Source organism: Haliotis cracherodii, unplaced genomic scaffold, assembly GCF_022045235.1.
Source record: "Haliotis cracherodii isolate W230 unplaced genomic scaffold, xgHalCrac1.p SCAF_17, whole genome shotgun sequence".
Lineage (NCBI taxonomy): Eukaryota > Metazoa > Mollusca > Gastropoda > Lepetellida > Haliotidae > Haliotis > Haliotis cracherodii.
The window spans coordinates 28,624,053-28,651,645 of record NW_027266272.1 but is presented as its reverse complement, the minus strand read 5'-3'; the positions used below and the strand labels follow the sequence as shown (position 1 = coordinate 28,651,645).

Genomic DNA, 27,593 nt, shown 5'->3' with positions numbered 1-27,593 from the left:
CCACACACCACCTGCCCACACACAACCCCATTCCTTTTTCAAACTCCTGGAACTGCCTCTACGTCACATACAAGTTGGTAGTCTATTAAAAATTAAAAAATCATATATATATCACACAAGGTGAATCAGTCAATATGTTGTATGGTGAATTCAGGCTTCTGAAGTAGGATGTATGCCTTATACCGTTAAGTTAATTTCTTTCCATTGTGTATTTACACATAATCTTATTATCCAGACTCTGCTCTTGATAAATCGTCCAATTGTGACAGCTACAAAGTGGACATTTACATACTTATCCTCCGACAAGGGAATAATGGTGAATCCAACATTGCACTTATCTCATGATGACACGCATCATATGGTCCCCTGGGTAATGAAGGTGTTTTGGATCTGTCTGTGGCTAGCGGACACTCAAGCTGTCTCGTATTTTTACTGGAATTATACACGTGTCATTGTGCCGGACATAGTTATAGACAGAGGCGTAGGACAGGGAGATGGGCTTATGAATATTGTATTACTGTATCAGTCTTTTTTTGATTACACAGTGGGTATCTTTGTAAAGTTAACTGCCAGGATAGAACTAACCTGAGACGTTTACTTGCCTGAATAGTGATAACATATAAGGATACCCTGTCATACAGACCCTGTCATACAGACCCTGAAACAAATATATCCAATACAGCCCATGCAAGTCTATTATAGTTGGCATGTCTAGATTCCTGAAATTGAAGAAAGTCACATGGCTCCTTTTTATTATATTTCATAACTATAATTTAACAACTGTTTTTTTCTTTAAAATATGTTCATTTCAAAGACTAGATGTTAGTCCACTATTATGCCTGTGTAGCCTGAATTCTGCTAGACATCGGGATACGTTTAATGTTAGACAACTTGAATCGGTGATTTGCATCCATGGAACTTTGTTTTGAAGGTTTGTTTTAAGGTTTCTCAACTCTCTTGGTATATTCTTGGTAAGAATAGCAGCTCGACCTATATTTTGTCCCAGAAATCAAGTTATTTTATTCATAGATATATATCTACAAAATATGAAATAAAATCCAAATGGAGCCCAGAACAATGCTATATTTCAAGACCAAGTGCTGAGACAATCTAGACTTGCCAAATCATCTGGAAGGCCTACTGGTACAAGACAGCAGTCATTGTACCTCATTATATGAAGATAATGGTCGGACTGGTGCGACCTGACTGATAGCTGCATGGACAGTATGACTGTAGTTAAGCCAATCTCATAGTTAAGCCGAGGTATTCACTTCGTCCTTGAAATCTGTATCAAAATGTTTAGATAAGCCGGACCTCCAGTCTAAAACTACTTCTCATCAGGGTCCGTCATCAGAAATAGAATATCAACAATCCGTATTGAATTGCGCAAGTTAATCTTGTTGTTACACTGTCTGGTTATAAAATGTGTTTTCTTTGTTTATCTGAACTTATGTTTGTGATCTATTTTATTAATTATATTCCAAATTTTATTCCATAATGTTTACATGAATTTCAGCGAAATTGTGTGTACCTCCGATACTAGAACTTCCGTTTACCCTGTTCCCTAGGGTCCACTTTACCACACACCTTGACAGCACCAACTCACACTATTCACAGCAACCACGATCATTTTACCATTATTGACCCTTTGAAACAAACTATAGTTGACAGAAAAAGAATACATATGTCATAACTGCAGTACTTTTACTCGTTAAAGTCATACTTGTTGTAGACTATTATATGTCAACATATTGTTTTTGCGATGGAAATAGTGAGATCGCGCGAAACCTCAACTATGACTTGTCAAATTGTTCCATGAGTAAAAAGTATCCGACAATACACAAAAGTGATGTCGCATAACCCTGGCTATGGTTATTATTTCCGGCTCAGTCAGTATACTGTGTCTGAGTGGGGTATTCTTGTTAAACTGTGGCATGGTATCTCAGTGGGCAGAAGTCCGGACTTGTACAAGCAGCCACACTGCTCTGGGCGGACGCTCTACCACTAGCTGTAGACCACGGAGGCGGTCGTGTACAAGATGGACGTATCAATGAGAGTACCATCCACTATCTGGTGGCCTATTTCTGTTAAGATCAAGACAAAATTGTCAGTGCTGTGTGTGAAACAACCTTGTCACTGTGTCCCCTCCCTCACTTCCACCTTTTTCACAACTATCTTAATGCCATTCTATCATGTATTCCAGGGGCGACTCAATGACTGTGTGCACCTACACACCTGAACTAACAAACTAACGAATGTTTGAACTAACAAATGTTTGAACTAACAAATGTGTGAACTAACAAATGTTTGAACTAACAAATGTTTGAACTAACGAATGTTTGAATGAATGAACAAATGCACACATTTTTTTTAGAATTAACACAGACATGCACTTTTTTCAAAATACTTGATCCACCTTTGAAAACCTTGCATTGAAATTGCCAGGGCTACCTACTGGACAGAGCATATTAGTCCAGTAATTAAAAGGACCAGGTTCAACAAAATTGACGGAAAAGGTTTATTGCTGGATCTTGGTGCCTTGGCACCTATACATTAAAATAAAAAATAGTTTACCAAAATCGGACATGGGGAACCATCCGAAAATAGGTCAAATCCAAGATGGCCGCCAAGAAAAGTAATAATAGTCATAAACGTGGAACCAATAACAAAAAAACCATTTATGATGAGTCTATCTGTAGTAGCTTGCCAGGATAAATGCAAAGGAATGTATATTTAACAATTTTGAAAGGAAAATTCACATAGAAATTTAAAATAATGCTTCAAAATGACGAAAAAGTACATAAATTTGTTAATATCAGTAATTCTTGCAGAACATGAACCGATTTATTATAATGTTGACGTTTTGCATAAAATCATGCAGTTTATTGTCTTCACGTAAATAATCAAGTTAGAAACAAATATAATTGAAAAACCCCAAAGTATTCCCTTCTTCAAAATGGCGGCCGAGCATACAATGTCTTAAAGATAGACCTCAAGAACATAAAGGTATGTATAAGCTATTTTTCTTTTATAGCTAAAATGAAAACTTGTATACTATATAGTTGATTGGCTCTCGAGAGGAATAACTGATGAAAATATGAACAAATATAAATATAAAATTTGAAACAGAGCCTTAAAATTAACATCAACATTTGTTTAAAGGAAAATCAAGGGAGATAATCCAAACTCCGGGAAGCAGTTATTTTTCTCAAATGGTATTAGCTTCTCAGAAACTTTATTAAAAGTTAATTCAGAAGATATAATCAAGACATTTAGCACAAAAATCATTTGCTATAATCGGAAAAGCAACATTTGTATCTGGACACATGTCAGCCATATTTCTATCAACTGTTACTATTCGCAGGTGACTATTCTCAACTGAAGGTGTCCTATGTAGATCACAGATGGCGACTTGTTTGCTATGTATGGAACCAGTTAACCTGGACAAACCCCAGGATTATGTGAAGTTGACAGCAAAATGCTGCTGTAAATTCGATGCACCAGACATCATATACAACTGTAGCCTGTTGGTACACAGACAGTGTCGAAGTATGCATAAAAATCCGAAGGCAATCAAAGTAGCTGAAACCTTTTGATCATATGTTAAAGCCTTAAATTTTAAAACTCACTGTTTTCTATGTGGTACTTGTACAAACATCCATATAGAAGTGTACTTCAGCCCTGCGATGGCTCTTCAGTTACTCAACATATGTCTGCAACATACTGTGTCAACAGGCAAGATGATTGGACCAAGATGGTACAGTCAAGTATTGTGCCCATATACAATCTACCAGCTGAAGAAGCTATCCATCACCATGCTTGTGATAAGAATTTTCGGAGAGGGACAAGTATACCTGCAGCTTGTATTGAACATGGGGAGGCTCCACCAAAGAAACAGAGACTTGGTCGACCGAAGTGTATGTCCTAGATGACAGCATTTGAGATTGCCATTTATTACTTGGAAGAGAATGATGATGAAACGATTCCTTTGGACAATTTGCATCACATTATGAAGTCAATGAGTGCACTGAGTGATGATCAACTACACACTACATCTCAGCTGAAAAGGGAATTCATGAATCACTATGGGAACAAGGTATTCATAACTAATCAGGCAACAACCTAACATTGCATCTCTTACGGCATATGAAAATGTTGCAAAGGTGGACAAATCCGACATGGACAGTTTGATTAAAGTTGGAGGAGGATACATCCATACGCAGGTAGAGAGCATGTCGAAACATGTTGATGTGTATCTCGACAATGAGCAGATGGCATTGATTGACACCAATCTTGATTACCTCCCACATGCATTACTCATCCTCCTTCAAACTATCATCAAGAGCTGAGCTGCGTCATTGGGTCAGGCAATAATGCATTCGAAATGTCCCCATCATTTCTGCCTCCTCGACAAGTTTGACAAAGTATCACACTATAACACATATATGGTCATCGTAATTTAGTGGATATGATAAGCCAACTCGGTTTCAGCTCCTCGTAAATTTAGAAAATTCTCGGTGACCACTCATGGTGTTCACCTTATCAGAGACATTGCAGATACATTCGTGCAATACCAGGCTGGTTATATAGATCATGCCAGCAAAAGGTTTGATGGGACTGGCTCAATCCATGCCATGGGCGAGATGGTGAGACGGAGGGTACCAAGAGTTAAGGTGGACTTGGATGATGTTAAAAAAATCAACAGTGTCAAACCATTCTCACAAAGAAATCCAAAGGCAGTGCTGGCGAACATTATCTATTCACCAATTGGTGACTTCTGTCTTGATGAAAAGAATAGCAAACTAGATAGTTTGTGGAGTGCGCCACTTCTGTGTGTGTTGACCACTGTGTTCCGGTTGCACGCAGTTGCTCCATTCTGACATTCCATACCCCAGGAAGAGCTCTGAGATATTGTTGATTATCAACGTGACACCATGTGACGAATCCTGTGTCAGATCAACGCTGGAGTATATTTCAAAATATGCCAGACGACATGGAATCACACCGGTTATTACAATCGACCAGCAACTTTGGTGAATTGCATACATGATCATCGAATCACGGCCAGCTGAGAGCCCCTTGCATCGAATAGCCCTGGTCTTGGGGGTATTCCATACTTAGATGAGTTTTGTGGGTACAGTTGGGAATCTGATGGCTGGATCTGGGTTAAAGGAGATCATCACTGAAGTATATTCAGAGGGTAGTACAGATCAGATGTTGTCCGGCAAATCTGTGTCACAAGCTGTGCGGGCTCATTTCTTGAGGAACCACTTCTGCAATGCTCTTATCGTGTTGATGGTTATTGTGGTGTTTTTTTTACCAAGGATGAGACCCATCAGAGAATAACTGGAGGCCATCTTTCTTCAGACAAGTACAAAGATCACTGACATCTTCATCCTACAGATGATCCTTGATCCTAATCTCAGCCATTCTTTACTCTTTGTACATGCATTGTCAGGGACCGACACAACATTGAGGCCATATGGCATAGGGATGGTCTCAGGAATATTCAAAGGTTTTCATGGTGACAGGTGGAAACCATGCAGAAATCGAGCAGGCTGGTAATCAGGCACTTGCAATCCTCTACGGCTGTATGCCTGGCTTGGATTTGAATTCTGAACGTGTGACAAAATTCACTGAGAAGGTATGTATCAAGCTCAAATTACCTACCCCTTCGACACCTTCCACCGACATCAGATGCTGCCAGATTGCCCAGCCAACGAGTCTGACTCCAAGTGCAGACCTGGCTAGACAACAATATGGATGCGACAGAATGGGGCTGGACGTTTCACAAGAGCAACAAGGGCACTATATTGAAACCAATCACAAGGCACCAAGCTGTCACTCCTAAATTTCTGTTGAAAATAATCAGATACAATTGCACTGGAAAGTGTGATGAAAACACATGCTCATGCAGAATTTTTTTGTCTACAATGTACCTCAGCATGTGGACAATGCAAAGGGATGACATTTTCAAATGGACCAAGTCATGACTTCTCTGACATTACTGAATAATCGTCTCTTCATGTCCAATATATGAGTGTGACTGTCTTGAACTTTAGACATTTAAATTGATAGTAAGTTTGACTTGTAAACTGTAGTATTGCAGGGTTATTCCCTCTTTATAAGCCCGTGTTAAGTATTTTGTAGTCCGATATGGAACAATTGCATTTTTTCACATTTCGGGCAGCCGTAATTTATTTCTGTGTAAGATTTCACTTTAAAATTGTTAAATATATATTCCCCTGTCTTAATCTTATGAAGTTGATTATAAATAGAGTCATCATCCATGTTTAGATTTTGATTGATTCTTTTTTTTTTACTTTTTCGATTTTCGTTTGTATTGATGGTGGCCATCTTGGATTTGACCTATTTTGGGTGTTTCCCCAAGTCAAATTTTGGTAAACTATTTTTTTTTTTAAAGTAGACCTATCAAGGCAGTGAAATGTGTTAAAAAACCTTTTCCGTCAATTTTGTTGAACCTTCATGAAAAATAAACCTTTAATTACCGGACTATATAGTCCCCCTTTCATCATCACCTGTGTTACCTGATCTTGACGTCCACCCCTCAGCTTCATCTCACACCTCCATTGCCCAATGTTTTATTGTCTGTCTTGGGGCAGTTGATGGTTACCATTGTCACAGGCAGGCCGGCAGGCCTATTGTCATGGCACCTCAGGTAATGGAGATAATATCAGGGGCCTAATTATCCCACCTCTCCAGCTGAGGTCACAGTGACCTGATGTCAGTGTAGTGTGTAACAGTGAATGAGTGTCCTGCCCGAGTGATTACTACACTACATGACACGACACACACGTGGATTACTAGCTGCCTTCAGGATCTAGACATGTATATTACAAAGGTATGTGTGTCATGTTCGTGGGTTTGAATACCAGATTCCACTGACTATTGTTCTTGTTAATCATACTATACCAATGAACTAAACTTCAGTTTCTCTGAATTGGTAAATATCTGCTCACTTTGCTGTCTTCAGTATAAGCCACTTGTCCGAAGCTTTATAGTCTATTAAAATTCTGTCAGTCTAGTAAGCTCAGCTCATCAGTCATATAATAGCACTAAATTCTACTGAACATTTTGGAAAGAGCCCCAGTTTGGATTTCTTGGCTCAAAGTATTTTGGCACAGACTTACGTAGTGTTTTCCTCCCATATTAAGCTCACATGCTGTGATGTCACAGATATTTTCAAAGTCGCGCTAAATCCAACTCGCTCACTCATGTCCGACAACACCGTCTCAGGCTGGGATCTTCGTATCCCACTTCCATCATTGGATGAGACGAGAAATGAGCAACTTCTTCAGACAGCTCAATTCACTAACATTTAGTCCCTGAAACAAAATGCTTCCAAAGAGCATCTGGCCGAGACTCGATTGTTGTTTTCAGGACTCACTGTCATACAGCTGATATATTGTTGAGCGTGGCGTTAACCAACATACACAAACACACACAATCTTTGCAGCGATATTTTGATACTACACAGTGTTGCTCTGAGCAGCTTCAGAAACAATGGGAACAAATGAATAATGTACCTGAACAATCATCAGCATGATGCAAACTGATACTACTCTGTGACAATTACTGAGAATAATTGCATTGATATCCTTGCCTCCTGTGAGTATTTTCCAGGTCAGGACAGGTCATCAGTGCATCCTTGTCATAGGACTCCGGTCTAGTGGTGTAGTGGGTAGTGTCTGCCAGGAGAGCTGAAGGTCGATGGTTTGATTCCCGTAGTCTCCCCAGTCACATCGAATCAAAAGACTTTAAAAGATGGTTCTTGTTGTTCCCTGCCTGATGCTAGGCATTAAGGGAATTAAACAAGGACTGGTCAGCTCGGAGTCGGTATATTGCGTCTGAGTGGGGTATCCATGTTAAACTGCGGCATGATATCACAGTGGGCTAGCACAAGCATTTGTCCACACAGACACACGTGCATGCATGTCGTGATGTGAGTGCAATAATCTTGCATGCAACGTTAAACCTCATTTCTCGGCACCGCACCTTATCTTCAGACCCGTGAAGATCCAGGGTAGAATAGGTCTTCAGCAGCCCATGCTTGCCGTAAAAGGCTACTTATACTGCTTGTCGTAAAAGGCGACTAACAGTTTTCAGGCCTGCTGACTTTGCTGATGCATGTCATCGTATCCCAATTGCGTGGTATTAATGCTAAATGATGTCAATCACTCGATTGTCTGGCTCAGATTTGATTATTTACAGGCCGCCGTCATACAGCTGGAATATTGCTGAGTGTGGCATTAAACACCAAACAAGCAAACAAACATAAGTGGAGTTTGCTTCAGTAGAAAGGAAGCTTTTTCACGTAATGATCATGCGCCATGTTGATGAAACTTTAATCTGCAATTTAGCCAGACCGAACATACATCAAGGGACATTGCAGTCAGATAGTCTGGGTGGGTCAGAAGTAATTTTGCAAAATTGGTTCAAGAACGATTAAGAACAGAATCATTCTTTCTTGTGCGATTACCAAGACAAAGGCCAGCTGTTTGCCATCTTGATGAAGGTGAACTGGAACCTGTAATAGAATTAGGTTTAAATCAATGACTGAATTCAGGTTGAATTAGGTTGGGGACAAAGTGAGTTCAGGTTGAGTCCTGGAGAGAGTTGGAGTGCTGAAAGGGTAATGTCAGCACTCATGGGACATAATCAGCCCTTTACTGGCAACATGGGGGCCCAGTCAGCTAAGGAGATTGGATTTACTGAGCAGAGCTGCATCATTTAAATAAGCGTGACCGGATCCGTTGTGGGTTCAAATCCCAGATTTGTTTTGATAATGTTGGTTTGATAATGGTTTTGGCAGCACCATACCTGTGCTTGTGGGTTTTACCAACTTGGTAGAGGTCTGAGACCTCCATCATGGCACCAGCATCATGGCACCAGCATCACCAAGGACCAGGATTAATTACCCATATGGATACAATGGGTGATACCTTCCTTGGTACCCTGTGATTAGACTGAAATGTTGTGTAAAGCAGCATAAAACTCAACTCACTCTCTCACTCATGGAATCTGTGAGTGTGTCAGCCTCACGAGTGGAAGGCTGAGTGGGTTAGATCACTGATCCTGTGTTCTGGGGAGTTGCCTCACTCTGAGAGTATGGGTTAAAAATCTGGATGGGATTTAATCCAAAAAAGACGTAGAATTTGTACTTCACAAAGAAATTGGCATTCCAAATTTAACATTTGTTACACTTGACCACTTTCTAAAAGGCATTGTGTTGTCTGCCTTAACTGTAAATGTAAAACATGTTACTACAGTTACTATTTTGTGACAAACAAAGATGGAGATGAATAACTGATGGAGCTGATAATAAAGACCCAACATTTTATAGATTTGAGTAATGTATGACCACGTGGATATGCCTGTTTAACTCCTTGGTTCAGATGGTGTTTACATCCTAGATTGACCAAGAAGCAATGATTGTATTGTACAGGACCCCCTCATAGGACAGGGTACAAAGTAGCTGCATTTGGGAAATATTATTATAGACATAAGTAGATACCGTATTCGACGTAATAAACGCCCACGCTGATATTTGCTGATATATTGGCTAGTCAACAATCCCAATTAGCACCCTTCTGATTGATCCATTTTCACAAGACTTATTTATTCGTGTATAATACGCACTTGTGTGTTATATGCACCCTTAATTATGGGCAATTAAATTCTGGAAAAATATGTCTGTCGTGTATAATACGCACATACTTTTCTTTTGTATCGTTTCAGGCTGACAGCGTAAACCACGAAATTTACAATCTATCAACGCTTTCACCAAAGTTATATTCTAATAAGAGCCCCCTATTTCTAATTTTGAGAGCAACCTGGGCGCTTATAACGTTGAATATGGTATACTTAATTATTATTACATTATACATAGATAATAAAGTTCTAATTTCATTCACGGTACGAAACGATTTATATATATCACCAGGTGGCTGGCAGCACACACTTTCTGTAGATACTGTTTTGAGAAATTACAATAGTTGCAGTAATAACTTCCCGTCATATCTAAACATTGTCTACGAGATGGGTTCTTGATATAAACATGTCAGAGATAATTTAAGTAACATATTTTGCTTTTTCAGAACAGTGGTTCAAGATACCTGCAAAATTCTGTATCATTTTGACAGTTTAATAAGTCTAGTGTTTGTAGAAGTAGTTGTCTTACCTAACTGTAATTCGGACAGTACCAAAGAAAGTGTTTTTCTTCTTCTACCTTGTTTAGGTTACATATATTGCATATTCTCTGATCGTCAGGCGTGTTTGTGTATCTGCCTCTTGCAGTCTCCAGATTATGGTAACTGAGTCTTAATTTAGTTAGAGTTAGTGTATGATCTGTATTTCTGAAGTTCAAATTTATCTTCAATAATTCCTAAATGTGTAAGTTTGTAAGAGCTATCAGTGTTTACCTGTGCTCAGTGTAGCAGACAGATTCACTTTTTGGTTCCACTGTAATGATGAAGGGGTAATGGCCATCCCTGCACAAAGGCAGAATCATGTAAACATTGAGTCAAGTCTAGAATTCGTGCAGCGTCATTTGAGTGTCACATGACCCATGACGATCTACCAGGAGTGCAATGACATTACCCCATACTTCACGTGGTGAGCTGGCTGTTGTCAGGTACAGCTAGACTGACTCTTCAGACAAGGAGATAGATATTTCGCACTGTAAATCTCCATTGGATATCAATACTTTTTGATGGACTTTGTGACTGGATATTGATGTCAAACAAACCCCGGTCACCATGTAAGTAAGATTTATTGTATTTTTCCATTTTAATTTGACCATGTTTACAGATTAACAGATGGCTTGGGGCTGCTTTGTTCTATCAATGGTTGTCTAAGGCAGCTGATGAACTAGTTTCACTGTTGTTGTAAAACCTGGTGACTGCAGGACTCAACAAGCCTTTCAGATGTTTCATTAAAGCGTTTGAAATATTTTTCTTGCCCTGAGGATATTTCGCTTGCCCCATAAGATGTTTTACTTGCCCTGAAGATATTTCAATACTCCTTTGAAAACCAAAACTCAGTCGGCTACTGCTTGATGGGGTTGAAGTATGTCATGTTTTTGAACATGTGCTTTTTTGGTTTTTATGAGTGTGAAATATTGATTAAATGGTCAAATACTGTGCCGTAAATTCCATGGTTATTTAGTGAAAAGGCTGTTACACTATGGGGATAATGTCAACAGCTTTTTGTGTTAGCTATCTCTGCACTGCTATATAGCAGCAGTTTGTATATAATCAAACCAGTGATTGATATGTTATAAGTAATGTCCAATGTCGTCAGGGTGTGATGACATTTAATTGTAGCAGGATGTGGAGTCATCCATACTTTGTCAGCTTGCTGACTTTGTTAACACGTTTGGTCATGTAGAAAAGGTATCCATATTTGAATCAGGAGGTCCACACAATCAACCAAGTCCACGAGCCTGACCACCCGATCCATTACTGAACACCTTACAGTATATGACAGCACTGAAGTACCTCAGGCTTGCAGGATAGTGAAGGTGTCACCTGCTAAATCACTATGCTACCACACGGTTTGACTAACATGTCGTCCACTTTGTGTCAAAGTGGTGTATTGAGAATGGAGGACTGTTTAAGAAGAAGAAGAATATTTATTGTACAAAACACCCACAGGAGGCAGGGTACAAAACATGAACATGACTAATTAAAACATTGACATACACAATAGAATACAAATACTGTTATGATTTATATTGCTAGAAAGGAGATGCAGATTTTCTTTGCCTGAACGTTTTGTGAATGAAATTGGAGATAATTGTTGCAAAAGGCTCTGGTGGATTTAATAGTATTTTTAGCGATATTGGGTGCATAGCTAAGGTGGGTGATGAATATTATTCCTCTCAGGTCTTTGTAGAGAGGGCATTGCAACAAGAAGTGTTATTCATCTTCTATTTCCACTTAGTGGAATAAGGGTCTCTGAAATCCTCAAAGTGAGGAACAGCTAACTGCATTCCAGTCCCCCCAAAACTCCCGCTATCAGCAGGGGTCCTCTTGCCAGCTTCCCCGGTGTATCACATCTGATTAGGGACCACAAGCTATTCTGTAGCAGACGATGTATGTGAGTCCAGAAAATAATTGTCTGCTTTTAAAATATTGATATTTGGTTATTTTCAACTACTTTCGAAACATTAAATGTTCTGCAGATTAAAAAAAATGATATTGGTCAACTTGTAGATAACCCATTTAGATCTAGATTTATTGTGCATAACACAAAGGCTTTATTAGTGCTTTCAAAAGCAGGCAAGACATATTACAAACTATGTGTCATCATTATCACAGAAGGTACATAATCTTTCTTCTGTTGGAGTGTTAAAGTATCTTCCTCTCTCAATTTGAAGGTCGGGAGCACTGAGTCTTAGCCTTGTTTACGGAGACCACAAACATGTATTTGTGAATAGGATGATCCAGTTTGACAGGTATCTGCTGATGTTTTTGTACTTGTTTACTTGCATATCAGGCTATGAAGCTGCACCGTGTCAACACAGCTAGCACAGCTCTTACTGTTTGGGTTCACCCTGATCATGTTTCTAGGTCTGTGTCGCCATACCCCATGTTGGTGGGTCCACAAGTCTGTGGCCTGCAGAACCCTAGGCGTTCCTCCCATACCCAGCTGACTAGACTAACATTTAGTCTCTGAAATCTTATATTACACAATATCCTTCTTGACTCTAAAAATAAAATAGAGCTAGCTTGAGCTGGCTAGACTTGCTTTTGTATGCATTTCTAGATTATTATTTTTTCATAAAATAAATATATTCCACGGTCATGGTGCAGGACTACCAGCTGACTGACATGCTGAGATATGACTGAAACTGTTCAGTGCCCTGTTAAACCAAACTCGTGCACTCTCACTCACTCTCACTCACTCACTCACTCACTCACTCACTCACTCACTCACTTGTAACATTCATTTTGTCTTGTGGAAAGTCACATAACCAAGTTTCCCTAGCTGATAAGACTTGCACAAGTCTCCAAGGCATTAATTACTAGTTTAAATCATAATTTCTCAATTATATAAACAAGAAGAACAAGTTGTCCCTTTATAAGATTGATGTCCTGTGCTGTCATCTTATCTAGACTTGTTCATTCTAAGGATAGAAATACTATACACCCATGGACTTATCATTCAGTACAGCCTGGGGCAAGGCTATATATACCCGTTGATGTAAGATATCAGTTTTAGGCCACAATAAATAAACTGTTATCTTTCAGTCAAGTTATTCAATATTTTGAGGCAGGAGGTATATTATTATTTCTATATTATGTCTAGGAAAAAGTCAGGGGATATTTCCTGTACATTAACTGCTGAAAGATATGGTATAAATGTTTTCCTGTTGCCAATCGTCCAGTGGGGAGAGGGGTTGTTGTTGTTGTTTGTTGTTTCACGCTGCACTCAGCAATATTCCAGCTATGTGACAGTAATCTGTAAATAATAGAGTTTGGATCAAACAATCCAGTGATTGACATCATGAGCATCTCAAGCACGCAATTGGGATACGATAATATGCTTCAACCAAGTCAGTGAGTCTGATCCCGTGAGCCCTTTAGTCGCCTCTTACGGCAAGCATAGTCGCCTTTTACGACAAGCATGGTTGCTGAAGACCTATTCTAACCCGGATCTTCACGGGTGAGGTTGAATTAAAAAAGCTATTTTTGGCCTAGTGGTTAAAGCGTTCGCTTGTCACGTGATAGACCCAGGTTCAATCTCCATGCGGGTGCACTGTATCAAGTCCATTTATGGTGTCCCTGCCATGATATTGCTGGAATATTGCTAAAAGTGGCATGAAACCATACTCACTCACTCATTATAAAAGCTATTCACAGAGGCAAATTGAAGATCGTATTCATGTGAGAATGGTAGATCAGAAAATAGGTTGATGTCATTACTTTCTACATATGCCTACAGATGGGACATTTTATTATTTATACAGGCAATATCGCAATGAAATATGGGCAAAGTATTTTGACAGCAGCTGATTTAGTTGAGTGTGAACCAGGAACTGGGGAAGTGACCCGTCTCCACTGAAGCGTGGTGTCTCCTGAAATGAGAGCAGTCACAGTGAAAGAGTTACCTGTAGGTCAGCTGGGGAAATATATATTCTGTCTATTTCTGCTCCATGAGATTGAACATGTAGAACAAGAAACACTGTGCAAGTATCGTCGATAGACTAACGCTTAGTCTCTGACAATATATAAATTGATAGAAATAAACAACTCCATTATAATTGAAAAGGAGCTCCAGTGAGAAGGCATACATTCATAGCATGTATTCAGCATGTATTCAGAACCTGTAATCTAGACTTGCTTCATTTACGGATATAACACTACAGTAGGGGCTGGGTGGAAGGGAAAGAAATATGGCCCAGGACTCTTACAGTGTACAAAGTCAGGAATGAAAGTCAAACGGTATGTATTTACAATAAACCTGTCATGTTGAAAATATAAGATTTAGGGGGGTCATAGATTGAAACACAACAGCCAAAGACACAAGACTGAGGTACACTCTCGAATTTCTAACATTTCCAATCATAGTATCAGTATTTTTGTTTTGAAATCATGACATCAGTATTTCAAAAAAGATTTAATTAGAAATTAAGCCTATGAAGTTTTTGACGTCAGTGTCACTTTGTTCAATTTAGATGTTCAATATCCACAGTGAGCACAGAGACACCCCTATCGGGAGCCCCGTTATTTGAGTTTGTTATCAGTGAAGTGTTGACTTTGTACATGCTTCCCCAAGTAGTTGGTATGTCTGCCTCACAGCGCTGACCACATGTACACAGACCTGACACTGCCTGACCATTGGCTAGTGTCCAGTCAGTTGACCGTGAGGTAATACATTGTGTCTCAGTCCGCGATCTTATCCTGCTTGAGAATACAGGTAATGTTGATTGCGAGCATGGTTGATTGCAAGCATGGTTTATTGCGAGCATGGTTGAAAACATTTCTGGGTAGGATCTGATTGTAATGTATTACAGATTTGATTGATTCCTTGAAGTTTAATATTATGGGGGATACATACGTATGTTGTTTTGACAGTTTAAGTCATCGGTGCATATTAGAGCTTTTTGTATGTGTGGTCAGCTGTGACAGGGTAAGTGGGTGTGTCTTACGAAATACATGGAGCAATGGGTAGTGTGTCACACAGTCGCTGTGTCAATATAGAACACATAGAACTATCACCTTTGGTCAGTCCTAGAACCATATGTTTTCCCCATCCGCCCAGACCTGACTTGTTCTAAAGGATGTCTTAATGTAGTCTAAATGAAGTAAGTCTAGATTTTCCACAGGCTGTGAATCTCCCTATCTCACTGGGGCTCCTTTTCAATTTAAATTCTCAGTGGCGTAGCAGGGCGGTCGGGTAGCCCAGTGGTTAAAGCATTCGCTTGTGACGCCGAAGACCAGGTTCGATTGCCGACATGGGTACAATGTGTGAAGGCCATTTATGGTGTCCCCCTCCATGATATTGCTGGAATATTGCTAAACCAAAGAGTGTCATAAAACCAAACTTACTCACTCTTGAAGTAGCAGCTGCTGAAGCAGTATCTTATCATGAAAAAATGATAAGCATGTCTTAGACTGATCATACAGAATTTCAATTTGATAACGTAGAATAGATAAGGATTATGACTATAATTATGTCAGACCCGTGAAGAATAGGTCTTCCACAATCCATGCTTGCCATGAAAGGTGTTTATGTGGGCTGTAAGAGGCAACTCATGGGATCGGGTGGTAAGGCTCGCTGACTTGGTTGATGTATGTCATCGTAGATCCCATTCTCAGCTCTAGCAGCCTATACTCATCCCCTTCTCAGCTCTCGCAGCCTATACTCATCCCCTTCTCAGCTTTAGCAGCCTATACTCATCCCCTTCTCAGCTCTAGCAGCCTATACTCATCCCCTTCTCAGCTCTAGCAGCCTATACTCATCCCCTTCTCAGCTCTAGCAGCCTATACTCATCCCCTTCTATGCTCTAGCAGCCTATACTCATCCCGTTATGAGGTCAGCTTTGGCACACCCATCCCAAAGAGGGACAGGACAGCCAAAATTGCCGAGGGAGAAGGGCACCTCTTAAACAATCTCTCCGTCAACTTAAATTTCAGTCTCCACTGTGAAAAATTCAGAGGTTGCCAAATGACTACCGTGAAAAAAAATTCTTGTGTGGACTGAATTTTTTGGCTTCATCCTAGTGGACACAGAAATAAATAGCTTTATAACCATTTGCCCTGCTGTTTTCTCAATCTCCATTTTTCTGATTGCAATGAAACTCGTGTAACTGCACTCATCGCCTGTGTCATTGAACATTTCGATAGCTCCATGCAGGGCTGCGATGATTCAGTTACGCTTAATAATTTTACTGTGTGCAGTAATTGAGTTTAAAAACTCCTGCCATGCATAGACTATACTGGTTGACTTGACAACGTCATGGTGATGTATTCTTGCATCTTCACACAGCTACTTACGATCATAACCCCAAAAGTTGTGACGATGATGACAGTAACTTTGAAACAAATAATTGAGATGGTTGACATGATTTGGAGTTGGTGGATGCAAAAAAAGACATGGAGAAATATATAATAACCTTACAATCTTTGTTGGAATAATAACTGTGTTTGGTTCAGTGTGTTCTAAACATATATAGTCTACATTTGCTGAAACATATGTATCTATGCCAACACTTACTGAAGACACTGTATCATGTCTGTGGGATGTCAGTGTATTCCAGGGCACAATAGGACCCAAGGGAGGATCCAGCATGTTTAGAAGGGAGGGGTCCAAAATATCAAAAATCCTCTTGCAGATAATTCTACTGCCCATAATTATACTGCGTTTGGTTTTCAAAAGGGGGTCTAGACCCCCTAGATCCGCCCCTCTAAATCCTCCCTCTGGATATCCCCTCTGGAATCCCCCTCTGGATCCTCCCTCTGGATTCCCCCTCTGCATCCTCCCTCTGGACTCCCCCTCTGGATCCTCCCTCTGGATTCCCCCTCTGGATCCTCCCTCTGGATCCCCCCTCTGGATCCTGGATCCTTTCTGGATCCCCTCTCTGGATCCTCCCTCTGGAATCCCCCTCTGGATCCCCCCTCTGGAATCCCCCCTGGAATCCCCCTCTGGATCCCCCCTCTGGATCCTCCCTCTGGATCCCCCCTCTGGATCCTGGATCCTTTCTGGATCCCCTCTCTGGATCCTCCCTCTGGAATCCCCCTCTGGAATCCCCCCCTGGAATCCCCCTCTGGATCCTCCCTCTGGATCCCCCCTCTGGATCCCCCTCTGGAATCCCCCTCTGGATCCTCTGGATCCTCCCTCTGGATTCCCCCTCTGGAATCCCCCTCTGGATCCTCCCTCTGGATCCTCCCTCTGGATTCCCCCTCTGGATTCCCCCTCTGGATCCTCCCTCTGGATCCCCCCTCTGGATCTGCCTACGGGACCTTTGTGTCCGATGTGTACCTGAGGGCCAACAAATGATTACTAGTAATGCTATCAACCACTGGTTTACGTGGACCAGATTTTATTATTTACAGGTCGTTGTGATATTGCTGCCTGGGAATAAACAACAATCACTGATTTAATTGCATCATGTATTGGTAATATTCACTAAAGTGTCTGGCTAATTGTCCTGTGTACAATATACACGACCAGCATGCATCTGTCTGAGAGGGAAGGCTTTGAGGCATTCTACACCTCTCCACAGTGCACATATCCGTAGAAGTGTCGTCATTAAAATGTAAGTGCTAATACTCAGGATTCTCATCCAGATCAGCATCCTCACAAATTACCTGTTTCCCACTGTGCGGAGAGTGTGTATGTGTCGTGAATGTGGCGTCAGCCGAGGGAGGGATGGTAGTACCCATTGGGATATCTCTGGTGAGGATGCATCCAGTGCTGAAGAACGCTTCCTTCACTAATCAGGACGACTCAGACCTGCACAACAGCAACAAAAAACATGTCGCTGTGTTGTAGGCTGTTGTACCCTTCACCTTGACCCCACATGACCCCTGTGTGGGTGAAAGCAGGAACTGTTTGTTGTTGGGTGTGTTTCTGAAGGTCATGGAGATAGGCTCTAACAAACAGAACATCTCCCTATGTGAAGAAGGAAAATGTCAGTGTTGTTGAATGGTTATCCATTAGAAGAATGGGATGTCCACTTCACCTTGATGAGATCCTTTGGTTCATTCTTGTGTTGAAGTAAAAAGTAGTGACTGTTGTTGGTGTGAGCGCTTTACTCGAAACCAGGCCTTGCTGCTTATCTATGTCAACGTAGATACAGCTGTAGACATGCCTTGGTTGTGTAGGTGCGATGAATGAAGATGGAATTGTTTTTGTTGAATGTCTTTCCATTGGAAGAAAAACATGTGACCTTCACCTTGGAAAGATTCTCGTCTGTGTTGATGTGAAGTTTACACATAGTAACTGTTGTTGGTGTTCTATGAACTTGTGGTTCCCCATTTGCTGTCTGTGGATATAGCTGTAAAAGTTATACATGTCTTTGGTCATGTGTCAGGAAAGAGTTGTTTGTGTTGGATGTTTTTGATGACGGAAATACTGATTTGATAGCCAAATGATGTAGGTCAATGTCAGTTCAGGGCAGAAATAGGAGGAATGTTGAGAAATTAAATCACTTTCAATGGCTGTTTGTTTTCTTACCCATTTAGTGAACATGAAGTCATCTTTGCAGAAATCATTCCTCATCATTGTAACTGTACTTTTAGTCAACAGGTGATTGTTGGAAGGAGACAATTAATCTCTCTTGTTAGGGGAGATAACTCTCGTTTGCATTTTTGCTGGTTCAAACATTCATACAACCCCATCGCATCATGCCTTTCGGAAGAAACCATTGGATGATCTTTGCTTGTTTGAAGTCTCAGCAGATTATGTTTGCACATCTTATAATTACCTTTCACAATGGATACCTGACAATGATTGTGTGTGGCAGAGGTCTGTCTCCCGTCTGTGCAAGCTCTAATGATCATGGTTAGAATTCCAGATTTGCTGGAATATCATCCTTTGTCTGTCAGCACCATGTGTGCTCAATGGTTTATAAGACCTGCCTCAACTGACACACATTAATATAACTAAGATACTGTTCAAGGCAGTGTTAGACCAAGCTGACAGACTCACTAATGTTGAATTTATGATGCTCACAGCTGTCTTTGAGTGACTGCTTTTTGCTGAATAAATATCAAGATGAGCTTCTGTGCACTGACATTTTATTTCATTTTTCGTAAACTAGGAATTGATGTTGGCAGTTGTCCTGAAACAGCATATTTATTGAGAGAACTTGACTTTTTCTGACAGTGTGGATGGAGTGCATGTGCCTATTGGACATTGGTTCCAGGTTTGGTATTCCTTCATAGTCTGTTGATGTTGGCATGGCAACATGGGCAAGCAGAAACAGAATCAGCTTTCCCCAACATCTTAGGAGACTGCAGTGCTCTCTTATTGGCCTCATCTTGCCAGATCTGCAGGGGGGACTGAGAACACCACATGCTTGAAGTGGTTTTTTTCCTTCACCTTCTAAGGTGTGAATTACACTGCCTGTGAATGCCTGGAGAATACTGTGAATAGTTTGGGAAATAGTGACCATGCAGGTTCTTTGGGAGCTAGGGATATTACCTTCACTGTTGTTTGTTTGTTTGTTTTATTGTTTACCACCACACTCAGCAATATTGCAGCTATATGACAGCGGTCTGTAAATAATTGGGTACAATGTGAGAAGCCCATTTCTGGTGTACCCCGCCGTAATATTGCTGGAATATTGCTAAACGCGGCTTAAAACCATACTCAATCACTACAATGACATGCATCAACTAAGTCAGCAAGCCTGATCCATCCCGTAAGTCGCATGGGTTGCTAAAGACCTATTCCTAACCGTATCTTCACAGGTACCTTTACTGTTGAGTTTTAATGAGTGAGGGTGATGCTGTTTGGACAACTTTTCAGTTGTATCATGTTCATGTCAGCTTAATGTGGGAAGTGTTCCAAGAATTATGTCTTGAAGACACTATGTGCTCTGACATGTTACTGACAAACCAAGAATAATTAGCAAGCATGAATCTTTGATTCTTCTCAATCATAGGATTCTTGCTTGCTTATGGGGTACAAATCTGCACAGAAAATTGCAGCCCTTAAGTATATTACTCGTTGAAGTAGACTAACATCTAGTCTCTGAAATGAACATATCGTACAGAAAAAACTATTGTTCAGTTATCTTAATAAAAATATGATATAAGGGAGCCCAGTTACTCTCTTCATTTTCAGATACTGCAGTAATCTAGACTTGCCAAACATTTATATAGACTTGCATGGGCTGTATTTGACATACATTTGTATCAGGGTCTGTAAGACAGACTACCGTTGAAGCAGTAAATAAAAACCCAAAACATCACACCCGGGAACATTAATATTGAATGGTCGGTCCTTTAGACAACTTGGTCACCTGCACAACCCCACGTCCCTTCGCTGTTGGACTACTCTTCAGGTCATCCAGTTTATGATTTGGTGCACACACAGTTCAAAGCCCAGTTCCACACAGGACAATCACAGCCTTAGGCCAGTCGTAAAATAGGGGCATTACGATGGTCGTAAGTTTACGATTGATTTGTTCATGGATCCGCCACTGTACATGTGGGAGAGTATTTAAAATATCCGTGGAGAGACTACACAGCAGAAGCTGATGCTGATGATTACATAGTGAGGCCTGGCATCCTCATGCCAGTATTGGCAACAACTTGAATGTGCCTGTTTGATTTGATTCAGCTTAATTGAGGACGTTGACAGTAACATCACACGACCGAACAGTGTAAAGGAGAAGAACAAACAAAGGATGTGATGACGTCGCAGACAATTTATAGTGTTGAGATCATGTACTGATTGTGATGGACATTGGTTGTAGTCACATTGAATCCTGCCTCAGGGATTAATCAATCCAGATTTAATATGTGTTGACTTTGGGACCACAAGCAAACAACTTGTGAGAAATGATTACTTTTTCCCCCATACAAATTGGCATTCCTTGAGCTGCATGAGCTGTGCGTTGGGGTTCTGCTTGTAACTACTCATAGTGAGTAGGGGTTTATGTCATACAATATTAAGAGGAGGCAAATTTGAATTTATCATTTTCATGTAAAAAGTGTCAATTTTAAGTGTCTGGTTTTCCCAGACTGAGTATCTGATTGGAGGATGGATTCACGCCTCTGTAGAGACTTCGGTCTTCATCTGGAAGTCACCGTCAGGCGCGGCTGGATCCTGTTGTCCCGATCCTCTATTGAAGTCACTTCTGCTTTCGGCATGTGTTGTTGTATTTAGTGTTTTGTGTAACATTTATTGAAGAATACATTTAAGGTAATAATGGATACGTTTTACTAAGTGTGCGATTGTGATCGATACTTATATCAAGAAGTAAATATTTGCCATGCATCGGTGTATCGCCCCACTACTAATTTTAAGTGATGCATTCATATGATTTTCACTGATATTTTGACTTTCATTTAGGGTTATAGCATTACAGTAAGGGCTGGGCAGAAGGGGAAATAATATGGTTCAGGGACTGTGAGACAGACTACTAACTTGGTAGCTTGGTTGATTATGTGTCCTCGTACCGGGATGGTGTGGAATGTAGCTCATCCCAACCACTGCTTTGTCTGGCTCAGATAGGGGCATCGGTTGCCCAGTCAACTTCATCCAAGTCGCCACAATTCACTGCACAGAGTTGTGTCCCTTAGATGTGACAGGAACCTATTGGCGTGGATTTGAATCCCAGATTCACCTTGATTTTATGTTTTTGGGTTTGTCATGTGTTTATGGGTTTCACCAAAGTGGACCTGCATGTCTTCGGGCTCTCCTCCCACATCAAGCTGACACACCATGTACAACTGAAATATTGTTCAAAGCAGTGTTAAACACATCTCACTTTTGCCCAGATCCGATTACTTACAGGCTGATTACTCCCCGAACATTGGTGACTGAGGCATGAAAAAGACAGACAAACCGTTGAAGCTAAAGGCCATGAGATGGGCCCCAGCAGTGTTGTAGAGTCCAAGACTATTACTGGGGTGACAGATCGATCATTGACAGGCAATCTTGTAGGACTTCCCTTTACCAAGCATGTTATTGATCGTGATTTATGTGGAGTAAGTGTTGACGTTGTAACAGGATTCCGAGTGATGGGGCAATTATCGTTTAGGTTATTATATTGCCTCCAGACAAAATAAAGAAAACTTCTCCCAAGGAAAGGAGATAACATTTAGGCGGTGATTTGTTTTTGTTCAAGTTTGACATGGTGTTGTGTAGTGGATAAAGTGGCATGGAAGGTCACTGGTCCGATCCTCGGCCACGTCATACCAAAACATGGTACTTGTTGTTACCCTGCCTGGTGCTCAGCATTTAGTCACTGGTCGACTGTTTTTGTTCAAGTTTGACATGGTGTTGTGTAGTGGATAAAGTGCCATGGAAGGTCACTGGTCCGATCCTCGGCCACGTCATACCAAAACATGGTACTTGTTGTTACCCAGCCTGGTGCTCAGCATTTAAAGGAGGATAAAACAAGGACTGGTTGACTCAGTATACAGTGACTAAATGGATATCCATGACAAACTGTGGCATGGTATCCAGATGAGGTTGCTATAAAATAGGAATTATTCCTGACTTGTCAAGGCATATTGCCATGAAGTGAAATAATGTTCAACACAGCGTTAAACTCCATTTCACCTCACTTCACCTCAGCTATGACATACAGATGAAGAAAGGAAGATTCTATTAAGTCGGCAACTCAAGTTGAATGTCGATGCTGCAAACTCCGTTGAATTGTCTGACCATAATTATGTCTCGTTTTGCTTAATCTCCACATTGAAATGCTATTTGTTTACACTTCAAGTGACAGTCGACAGCAGTGGAGCAAGATAGGTCGGAGAAATGGAAATAAGAATTGTAGAATAACTGACAAGCTTGAGGAATTACTGAGTATCTGTCCCAAGTGAATTAAGTTTGTTATTTCATACCATTATTATGTATTGAATATCACATGAAACTATCTGCAGCATCGTGAACAAGTGAGAACTTCATGTTAAATTATTTACAACACATGGCAGTCAATGTCAAAAACGTACGAGTCTGCCTGCCCTAACTTGTTTTTTAGCATCATTCTTGGTACATGGTGTTTCAATGTACACTGATGGCATGGATGCCGATGCTTTCAGTCACCAGAAAACTTACAAATTATGCCAAAATGAAGCTTGTAGAATATTGCAATCCATGTGTTAAACAACACTCACTCGCTCACTTGCTCATTGAACCCCACTCACTCACTCCACATTTGTACACTCGTTGTGTTTCGGAACTAGGTGAGAAATTATTTGGAAATTTATTATCGATATCTGATTGACATACTTTATGGTCACGTAAGGGGAAAACCAGTTTCCTACATATTGGAGAATGAAATTGGGGAAAATCATTTGATAAATATATGCACTGGGGTCTGTAGGAAAGACAACATCTCTCCACCTGGCCTACAGCCTCAGAGCATGTCTAGATGTTACCAACTTGGCAGTGAAACTCTTGGTGGTAACACACACACCCCGGTACACCCCGGTACACCCCGGTACACCCCGGTACATTATCAGCCTGACTGTCAGGGTTGAGGGCCAGGTGGGCAAAACTCTCTCTTTGTTGAACACAAAGAGTGTTATGTAGTGTATCCCTGTTAAGTGTTTACAACGTGGCCTTCAGCCAGCTATACAGAACACACCTAGAGTAGGCTGTCAGTAACATCCTTTGGGAGCTCCTCCAACACGTGGGGCTTGTTGGTGCCTCATTGGGTCAACTGGGGACAAAGAATGGTTATGGAAATAATAGGATCAGTGGCTGGGTATGCTTCTGGATTACCAATACTTATCACAAACAAATGTCTTAAAAAATTGAAATTACAGATGTTTTCCGCCAATTAACTTCTTCCATTTGACAATCTATCAGTGGGCGTAAGCTCAGTCATCATCCATGGTGTCTTGATTGATGTATTGGAAATATTTGCATGACCAAGTTTGAGTGATTCTTTGGGAACCTTAACCATTAAGAATTTTGGAACTTATGACTGTTCCTTGATTGCACAATATGCTCATGATGTCAATCACTGGATTGTCTGGTTCAGTCAGACTAGATTATTTACAGACTGCTGTCATGTACTTGAAATATTGCTGAGTGCAGTATTAAACAACAAACAAACAAAATCTACCCTGAAATTGTACTCTATACATGTAAACCCCCAAAAGTCGTCTACAGTTTTGGGTGACATGTTTGTATTAAGTTGATATCAGCTGTACCTGCTCATACAGGCTAGTATATCCTGTTTAAGTAAATGAATTATGAAGGAGTTCTTATTGAGATACAGGTTTGAAGAACATGGTCAAATTTTGACATTTTGTTGAAAAAGCTCTTGTCAGATCAGTTAATATTATGTTGTCCAAGATAATATATTACCCTGAGGGACGTTTGTGTGTGTCTATACACCCTTATAATCTCATTGTCACATGATACCATTGATTTAGTATCAGAAACATTTTGAATTCACTCCTATGTTATTGGGTACAAGAAGTCTACAGGGTTTGTTTTCAACCTCATGAGGTGAATTAGATATTGTGATGAGATAATGATGTCTTAAGGCCATAGGCCATTAGTGCTGTGTAGAACGAGCAGGTCCAGACATTAGTGCTGTGTGGAATTAGCAGGTCCAGACATTTGTGCTGTGTAGAACGAGCAGGTTCAGACATCAGTGCTGTGTGGAATTAGCAGGTCCAGACATTTGTGCTATGTAGAACAAGCAGGTTCAGACATTAGTGCTGTGTGGAATTAGCAGGTCCAGACATTTGTGCTGTGTAGAACGAGCAGGTTCAGACATTAGTGCTGTGTAGAACGAGCAGGTTTAGACATAAGTGTTGTGTAGATGCAGGTCCTGCCTAGGAGTAGGGTATGTGGAATGACCAAGTTGTGACAGGGATGTTCTGGGTTGTTCTTGGATGTAGAACATGCAGGTTCTGACAGGGATGTTCTGGGTTGTTCTTAGATGTAGAACGTGCAGGTTCTGACAGGGATGTTCTGGGATGTAGAATGAGCAGGTTCTGACAGGGTTGTTCTGGGATGTGGAATGGGCTGATTGTAGGGACACTCAGCTATGTTGTAGCATGAGCAGGCTCGGTGTTTTGACATATGCTGCATGTTTCCCTGTGAGGAGCTTGTATCTGGGGCACCCTGGCCTATTTCCTTGCACTTTGCTCAAGCTGTGTTTACAGGCTGCTCATTCAACCGCTAGTTGACCTCATTGATAAGGGTCGCCATCAACTCACATTTGTAATCTATGGATCGCAAATGTTTGTTTTGCCCAATTGAGACTTTCACGCCACACACTGCTTCTATTAATCAGCAATTATGGAGGAAGTGTAACAAGCTTTTATGAAAAAAGAATTGTCGGGTTGATCTTCAAAAGACTGTTGTGCATCAATAGAGTCCTGTAGAATAATGCCTTTTGCTGCATTATTCATGTGGAAATCTCCCTGATGATATCCTTGTTGTTTATTTACGCTCAGAACTTGCCATTCATACAGGTAATTACTGCATGGCCATGTTTCCCTAGTGGACTGGCGCCTGTTTGCATTTTGCGAGCATGTTTTGGATGTTAAATGTTTTGATTCTGAAAACATATGTTTGGCTTATTGTTTGAATCAGTTATAATACAACACAAGATATTGAATCAGTATCAGAAAAATTCATTGATGTCTGATTCAGAAATCAATAGTGCACTAAGGGGAATGAAGGCACACATCGCAATGAATTGCCATTTACTATGGTGGTGTCAGGCAACTTGCTCTTATCTTGCTTCGGTGTTTGTTGATGAGTCTTGTTGATGAGTTGGCAAGGATGTTTACTGTTTAATTAGAAACAGTATATTGCTATGTGCAGTGTGTGTCAGCTCCAGTCCCTGGTAGAATGGGTACAATACCATGCCTGAATGCAGATTAGTGCAGGTTGTGAACTTGACCTTGTTTACACATCCCGCGAGCCTGTCCTGGGGCAGACCGGCCTCCAGCACATGGGCTGGATCAGTGGTAACCTCAGGATCAGCTGACTTTCTGGGGATTTGGTGACAGTGTGGAGACTCAGATACACAGCCACTATTGGATACATAGCTAATATCGGATACATATTTACTATCAGATACACAGCTACTATTGGATACATAGCTACTATTGGATACATAGCTACTTTTGGATACAAAGCTACTATTGGATACATAGCTACTATTGGGTGCACAGTGATTATCAGACACACAGCTACTATTGGATACATAGCTACTTCCGGATAAACAGTGACTATCGGATATACAGCGACTATTGGGTACACAGCTACTATCAGATACACAGCTACTATCGAATACACAGCTACTATTGGGCACACAGTGACTATAAGAAACACAGTGATTATCAGATCCACAGCTACTATTGGTTACATAGCTACTGTCGGATACACACCTACTATTGTGCACACAGTGGCTATAAGAAACACAGTGATTATCAGATCCACAGCTACTATTGGTTACATAGCTACTGCCAGATACACAGTGACTATCGGACACTCAGCTACTGCATGTTGCATCTGTTATCCAGCATCCTGTCTTTCAGCTGATTGCTGCAGGTAAATAACAGACAGTATATCTTGTATTGGAGTGTAGCAGTCGTGTAGGCTACTAAGGTTACTCACTTTGATCGCTTTTTGTTGTGCTGTGATAATTGGCTCATGTTGTTATCAGGAAATTACTGATCATTTTGTCCATTGGTGATTGGTGATGGTGGCTGATTGACAGATAGGTTGCAGATGGAGAAAGAAATTGTGTGCTGGATGAATTACCAGTTACTCCTGGATTATGTCGCGTTGTGTTAGAACTAAGTATTTAGTACTTACTCTGAGAGTTTCAATTATGACTGTTTCAAAGGGGTGATGCAATCAATTTTGATGTATCGGGCTATTCACCCTCATTAGCCAGGGTTTAATGTGTCATTGATGTGCATGAATTACCTGCTGTAATACCCACCGACAGATAGAGGTTCCTATTGGCCAGTAAACCTGTCACCGATGGGAGATACAATTGCAGCTTTGGAGTTTTCCAATCCACGCATCAGTCTGAGACAGGTGACATGACTCTATACAGTTTTACACTACAGAATACATGCTCCATATAACATGTTAACACAGTTCAAGTGCAAACAAATGTTACATTTTTAATTATCCATAAATATGTAGGCCACACTGTTTGTACGGCTTGCGGAGTTTAGCTCACCAACATGCTTGGTCATTGGAAATGTAGTTCAATATTTATAGGGTCTGTTTGTCATGAATGTCTTTGTGTCCATCAGTTCTTGGCCAAACAATGCTTGTACTGTTAAAGTGAGTGTTTTGAATTTTTACTAAAAAATAACTTAAATATTTTTTTTATTTTTATAATTATAAACGTAGAAGCCAGTGTGCACACTGTGTAAATCTGCATAATC

At 40.6% G+C, this 27,593-nt stretch overlaps 1 protein-coding gene across 9 annotated transcripts in view; it reads left to right on the top strand.

The window, feature by feature from the left end:
* Positions 1–27,593, top strand: part of LOC139465037 (5'-AMP-activated protein kinase subunit gamma-1-like) — a 391,629-nt gene that overhangs the window by 257,503 nt on the left and 106,533 nt on the right. The window contains exon 1 of one of the 9 annotated variants that reach the window (XM_071246721.1): positions 10,636–10,780. The exons of 7 other annotated variants lie outside the window; for them this stretch is intronic. The gene's annotated coding sequence lies outside the window, so the exon portion shown is untranslated. Of the gene's footprint in view, positions 1–10,635; positions 10,781–26,714; positions 26,740–27,593 lie in introns of those variants that run through there. One more of the 9 variants, XM_071246723.1, reaches the window with a different exon arrangement.